The sequence below is a fragment of the Miscanthus floridulus genome, chromosome 8, assembly GCF_019320115.1.
Source record: "Miscanthus floridulus cultivar M001 chromosome 8, ASM1932011v1, whole genome shotgun sequence".
In the NCBI taxonomy this organism is placed as follows: domain Eukaryota; kingdom Viridiplantae; phylum Streptophyta; class Magnoliopsida; order Poales; family Poaceae; genus Miscanthus; species Miscanthus floridulus.
The window spans coordinates 58,246,490-58,253,724 of record NC_089587.1 but is presented as its reverse complement, the minus strand read 5'-3'; the positions used below and the strand labels follow the sequence as shown (position 1 = coordinate 58,253,724).

The following is a 7,235-nucleotide window of genomic DNA, read 5'->3' as shown; positions in this document are numbered from 1 at the left end:
CTTGAACTAGGCAAGAATCGATAACTAACTTATACCAGAGTCACAGTGGAGGTCGATCAGATCGATGCAGCCGTACGAACAGAGGTATAAGCCATGATGATACTTACAACAAGCAGTGGAGGTCGACCGAATTGATGCAGCCGTACTTGCTGAAGAACTCACCAAGATCTACTCTACTCCTACTCATAAGGGGTGGTCGGAGCCGAAAAAGTAAATGACTTGTGTATTGGATTGATTGTTGTTTTTTTTACAATAGCCAGGGTTTGATATTTATACCCGGGCCCTGTGCATGACTCCTGTCTAAGCATGACTCATTACAATTTTTGAACCTAGAGAAAAAATTCCTAATTTAAGATAACTTGGACTCTAATCTTTCCCTTTTTGTAGAGTCCAACATGTCTCGTCCTGGCGCTGATCATAACCTTTGTCATTATCCGCTGGCGCTATCTGAAGAAAGTCGATTCCAGTTTTGCGTTCAAATCAGCTGGTTCCGATCATGCTATTGATTCCTTGATGACATGATCTTGGGAGCTTTCGAGTCCCTATGACCCTTCTTCCAAATTTTGGTGTAAACAATTGCAATCTTTATTTCTTCTAGTCATCACTCATCAGACTCAGAGACATAGGGTGAGGGAGAGGGAGACTTATCAGAGTCAGTAGTCTACATTGGAATACCATCATCACAATCTTCTGAGTCGGATGATGAAGCTTCAGGCTACACTAGACCATTTCTCATCAAAGACTGTAGGCTCCTGACTTTCCTCTTCTTAGGGCGCACATGCCTTTTCCTTTTAGCTTGTTTTTGTGCTTCTGCTTCTGCTTGTTGTGGTGTGTGTTGTTGTGATTCTTGTGCACATTGTTGTTCCATTTCACTTGGCAAAGGCATAATACCAGTAATGAATTCAATATCACCATCTGCCACAACATCATCTACTTCCTTCTCCAAGGGATCTCTATCCTTCTTCTCTCTCTTATTCCTTAACTTAGAGTTAAATTTAACAAACACAAGATCTCTAATCCTTTCATGAAGTAGCCTATTGCGTTTTTTTTTGTATGAACCTATGAGTCAAGTAGTGAACACAAGGCTGCAAGTCAGATTTAAATTCCATGAAGAAACATTATAATTCAAAAAAGATAGCATGCACACAAGGATGCATGTCACAAATTTCTTTTTACCTGTTCAAATACTGACCAGTTCCTCTCACAAGCTAAGGAGTTGCAAGTTAGACTTAGAATCATTGCTGCCAATTTCCTAAGATTTGGTGTGCTTGTGCCATGGTTCAGCCACTATTTTGCTGCATAAACATTAAACAAGTTACAACAAAAATATGATATTCAGCAATCAAATTAAGTTCACATGTTGGCTTTGTTCCCCTTGGCCTGTTTCAAGTAACCCAATTCTTCCATCTCATTTGATTTAAACAGTTGCATCAACTCTGTAGGGGACCATGACGCCTAAGAGGGGGTGAATTAGGCAACTTAAAAATCTACTTCTAAACTATGGCCTCTTTCTCTAACCTTAGCAAAACCTATGCAAAAGATAAACTATCTAAATGTGCAACTATAGTTTTGCTAATGTGTTGCTATCTCTACCGCAAAAGGAGTAATATAATCAATGTAAATGTGGAAGCTAAAAAGCAAGGTAGAGATATGCAAACTATCGTCGATGACTTCGGTATTTTTACCGAGGTATCGAGAAGCACGCAAGCTTCCCCCTAGTCCTCGTTGGAGCCCCTCGCAAGGAATCCCTTACAAGGGCCAAGCTCCCGGCTGGGTAACTCTATGGATAATCTCGGGCCTTCCCCACGTGCAAGTGGGTCTCCGACGTGCCTTCCGGCAAGCCTCTCCCGGATGCTCCCCGCCGTCTTCACTATCAAGCTTTTGGCCAAAATGCCATGGGCCTTGTTCCCTCTAGTACACGGTGGCGGCCACACCACAATCGCAGTTGGTGTGATCTCGCAAGACTACAAGCCCCTCCAATGTACAACAATGGTGCGTGCAAGCACCGAGTCATAAGAGGTATGCAAACCTCACTAAACACTAGGCCTAAACCTAGAGTAAACACATAAGCGGTGGTCTAATCAACCTAAGCACTCGCAAATCACCTACGCTAATCACCTAATGAATCACTAAGCACTATGCAAGTGGAGATCACTAAAATGGTGTATCAACACCCTTGATATGTTTCCTCAGCTCCACTGTCCTCATTTGGTTGGTTGGGGGTTGTATTTATAAGCCCCACTGAGAAAGTAGTCGTTGGAGATGAAATCCCGCTTTTCTACTACTGACCAGAGACTCAGGTCATCCTGATCGGACACGTCCAGTCGTCCCAACCGTTAGAGCCACGATCAACTAATCGGATGCTGCCAGCGTCCGGTCACATGCCACCGGACGTGTCCGGTCGCTGTATCGCCGCTCTAGAACCTTTCTGTACTCGATCGGACATTGTTGTCCTACGTCCGGTTGATTTTGCTTTTCAGCGTCCGGTCGCTGCTGCTGCCGAGCCTCTTGATTGAAGCCTTCGGTTACTTTCCTCCAGCATCCGATCCAGCATTCGGTCACTTCTGTGAGCTCATTTCTTCGTGATCTTGCGCCTAGTTTGGTTCCTATATTCGTGCTTGGACTTTGCTTGATATCTTGGGTCTTCTCTTGTGCTTCTAAGGTCTTGCTTATGGTGTTGATCATTGGATCATCACGTCGCCTTCGTCCAAGTCACGTCTTGCACCCTATTGAACTACAAAACAATCACTTACAAATTCATTAGTCCAATTTGGTTGTGTTGATCATCAAACACCAAAATCCAAAGTAAATGAGCCTAGGGTCCATTTTCCTTACAATCTCCCCCTTTTTGGTGATTGATGACAACACGACCAAAGCAAGCAAATAATGAAATTTTCAAATTTAGAAGGTATCTACTTGCTAGGATGCAATGCAAGGGGCAAGGTTATATGATGCTAAAAGATACTACTTGTAAAACTAGAAGATACCACTTGAACACTTATCTTGCCCTTGCAAAAGTCCCCATGTGGTATTATGGATTTAAGCCTTGCTTTCTACAAATTCTCCCCATTACATAGGCTAATCTATGATCCACTATCCTCCCTTTCTCGGACCATTACCACTTGTAGACCATTACCACTTGTAAATTATTATGATCTAGCTTTTGGTCCTACAAATTAATGCTTGCTTTTGGTCCTCTAAATTCTCCCCCTTTGGAATCAAACACCGAAAAGGAAGACATTAGTAGCACAAGGGAGGGTCAAACTTTGTGAACCTTTGTGTGTAGAGTGGAAAGGGTCACAAAATTTGACTCTCACATTATATAGATTAAGCTCCCCCTAAATATATGCATACACATGGTAGAAGGCAAAGCATATGCATAATTGGCAAATTATTGCTCAAGGGATTTTAATCTATATAATGCATGGAGAAAGCATATAAATATCAAAATGAAATCAACATGATGATATCGGTTTAGAAATACCATATGTGGAAACCATTTTGATTTCTACCACTTGCAATAGGTGGTGGATATTTGAAGTATGATGCTTAACTCCGGGGACTCCATTTTCCTTGCAATGAGACTACTACACACATGATAAACTTGAAAAGGTGTTAGTCTCAAAGCATCCAACTTGTAGAGTAACCTCCCCCTAAATTTATGCACACAAGTATGGAATACTTATAGGAAACATGCACATTGATTTTAGAATAAAAATACCACTTGAAAGATGACATCACATGAATGTGAGAGTCATTTTCGAAGGCAATATTTGGGAGAAATTATCTACAATTTGGACTTTGGCACATATTAGATGAACAAACAAAAGACAAGCTATGTGCCGTGCTCCTAAACAATTTTAAACCATGTAGATTTGCTCCAAGGGTTAAGAATGAAACCGAGCAAGCCTACCACAAGATATACCTAGTGTATGCATGACAAAAAAATATAATCATGCAAATGCAAACATAGGCATGAAAAGTAACTAGATGCTTAAAGATACCAATTTGTAAGAAATACCACTTGTAGGAAATGCAAATTGATACTACTTGAAGGAAATTGAATCTAGTTACCTAACATGGGAAGGGGAATTTAGGTCCATAGTATTCACTAACCCACTTGGAAATGATTTTGTCTATCATGATGCACCCCATGAAATGCACCCATACTTTGCCAAGTCTCCAAATTCCCCGAAGTCCATCGGACTTCTCACTTTCATTTTGGGATCCAAACCTTCTTAGTGATCTTCATGTTGGAAATGATCTCCTTTGGCACCCAAAAGCGTTTGATCCCATTGTTGGCTTGCTTGTTTACCTTGATGGACATGACCTTGTCATTTTTCTTCTTCTTCAAGAGATAAGGTGTGGAGGTCTTTTTGTCCACCTTGTTGGTGTAGGTGTTGGAGAGCTTGCTTGTTTGCTTTTTCTCTTTCTTCTTTGCTCATAAGGTCTTGCTTATGGTGTTGATCATCGGATCATCACGTCGCCTTCGTCCAAGTCACGTCTTGCACCCTATTGAACTACAAAACAATCACTTACAAATTCATTAGTCCAATTTGGTTGTGTTGGTCATCAAACACCAAAATCCAAAGTAAATGGGCCTAGGGTCCATTTTCCTTACAAACTCTTTTTTGCTGTCCAGCAAGTTTTTGAGATTCAAATAAGCAGTGGCAAATCATGTAACCCCAGAGCGAACCAAGTCTTTCTTAAGAAATTTTCTCATCAAATCCAACACCCTAGTATGAGCATACAAGAACATAGTCACTTGTCTTGCACTAGCAATTGTTTCCTCAACTGGTCTAAGCTTCCCAATATCCTCCAGCATGAGATCCAAGCAATGAGCAGCACATCCATTCCAAAATATTTAAGGTCTTTTTGCTATCAATAGACTTGCTACAGTTGTATTAACACTGGCATTATCAGTCACCACTTGGACAACATGTTGTTCCCCTATCTCTTCTATGTATCTGTCCACAAGGTCAAAGATATATTTGCCATCTTTCCTATCACCTGAGCAGTCAACTGAATCTAAGAAGAGTACCCCATGAGCACTATGCACAACTAAATTCATCACTCCCCTACCCTTCCTATCTATCCATGCATTTGTCATGATTGAACAACCTGTGAGCTCCCATGCCTCCTTATGCTCCTTGAATCCGTCCAATACCTTTTCCTTCCTTTTCTACAAGAATGGTCCACTCATCTCATAGGGACTAGGCCCTCTTAGACCTCTACCAAATTGTCCAATGGCCTCTAACATATTAGCAAAGCTAGGAAGGCTAACTATGTTGTGTGGAATGCTAGCTTCGTAGAACCACTGACATATGTACTCACAGGTTCTATCCCTCCTCTCTTCTCTTTTCTGGGTTGTCAATGTTGTTTGAACCTTATTGCTTAGCTTGGTCTTAGTAGACTCCTCTATAGTAGGCAGCTTGCAGTACTTCTGAATAGAACCACTAAGTACTACAGATCTAGAGCTACTAGATCCTTTTGTTTCCATTGGCTTCACCATAAGAACAATATTGCCATGTTCAGAATCTTCACTGCCACTTCCACAGTCTGAGTGATCTATGTCAACTTTAGCTCTTTCCCTTTCCTTTTCTTTGGCTTTCTCTTCCTTTTCACTAGTCTTCTTTGTAATCAAAGCAAACATCTCTTGCTGCACTTGAGGTGGAACTTTCAAGCACTTAGTAGTATTGAATCCTTTAATCCCAGTAAGATGGTACTTTATCCTGGTAATTCCACCACTGCAGAGCTTGTCATAGTATTTGCACTTTAGATTTTGCTTCTTGGTTATGTCTGGGTAGTAACAATGAGACCATGCAGGGTCATCTGAGTTAATAGCATGTTGTGCACCTGCTACTAGGGTAGAGGCGGTACTAGATGGATGACCTATGCAAAGAGCAGACACAAAAGGCAACAAAATTAATATAGTTGCTTGAGTTAAGTACAAAACTTGAGTTAATATGGCAAACTATGCAAGATTGAACTATGATGAGCACTTGCTTTGTCAGATTTATGAGTAGCAACACATTGAACTATGATTCCAACACTAAATGGATTTATGACAATGATAACAGCCGCTACAACACATTGCTCATACAAGACTGCTCTAAATGGATTTGTCAGGAACTGAATTCAGAGAGTCCAGCACTTACTTTGTTGATCTGCCATGGTGAAGCCGAAGATGAAGCCACTACCGCTTGGGGCCCCCTCGCCACCACCGTCGCTTGGATCTGGAGGAACAGATAGCTCTCTAAAAGTCTAAATCACCATTTCCTACTGGAGTCGATTGATGCAGGCCTGGAGGATGAATGACTTACCAAGCCGCGAGGAGAAGAGATGCCTGCGAGTCTAAGCGGAGACGGTTGCATGAGACTCCGGCCACCGCGCCGCTTGGGGAACCCTCGCCGCCGCCTTCTTTTGCGTGGTAGAGAGACCGAGAGGGATGGGAGTATGGGACTTGGAGCTAGGGTCACTGGTTGCTGCTTGCTGCTTGCTGGGTCCTTACGGTGGGGGTGGGGGCTGCTGCTTTGCCGGCGAAAATCTTGGGCTCTCATGCGGTAGAAGCTGCTGGGCTACCACCAAAATGTGTCCAGCTATAGCGGCTATCTCCAGATATCTCTGGCTATTTGCTGATTTGGTTTCATAGCGCTAAAAATTGCATATCTTAGCTTCTATCTTGTCCAGCAGCTATCTCTGGCTATAGGTTCAGCTATAGCTGGCTATTTAAAACTTTGGTTAATCATCTACTAAAACATGTCATGAGCATCATACTTGTGTGTTAATGCATGTGGTGAAGTGAGTAGATAATGCAGTGCAACTAAAACGATCAACAAAAATGTGAAACAAAAGTTGCTCCATGATTCGTATAGTTAACAAGCAGGGGTGTAAACTAATTTTTATTGAACAAAAATTACTATAGAACCTATATATCAGACTTAAATAATGTTTAAATTTCAAACTTTGTAGATAACAATGCAGCTCTTGCTATAGAAAAATAATGTTACTAGCTAGTATTTCTAATAGTCTAGAAACAGAACTTGAAAACAAATCCAGCTCAAGACTTAGAAACATTCCTAAGGTGAGCAGCAGTGTGACAAAGCCATGTTTGGCAAATTATTCTGTGAGATTGATTTAAGAAGGGGTGTCATGTTGTAGCTCTTGTTGATAGCCTAAGGTGCCCTCTTTAGAGTAGTGAAGATGGCTTGGTTCCAAATTGAATCGTTTAGTTT

At 41.5% G+C, this 7,235-nt stretch overlaps 1 pseudogene; it reads right to left on the bottom strand.

The window, feature by feature from the left end:
* Positions 1-1,280: 1,280 nt before the first annotated feature.
* LOC136469135 (uncharacterized) lies at positions 1,281-5,260 on the bottom strand (annotated as a pseudogene).
* Between the last annotated feature and the right edge of the window lie 1,975 nt (positions 5,261-7,235).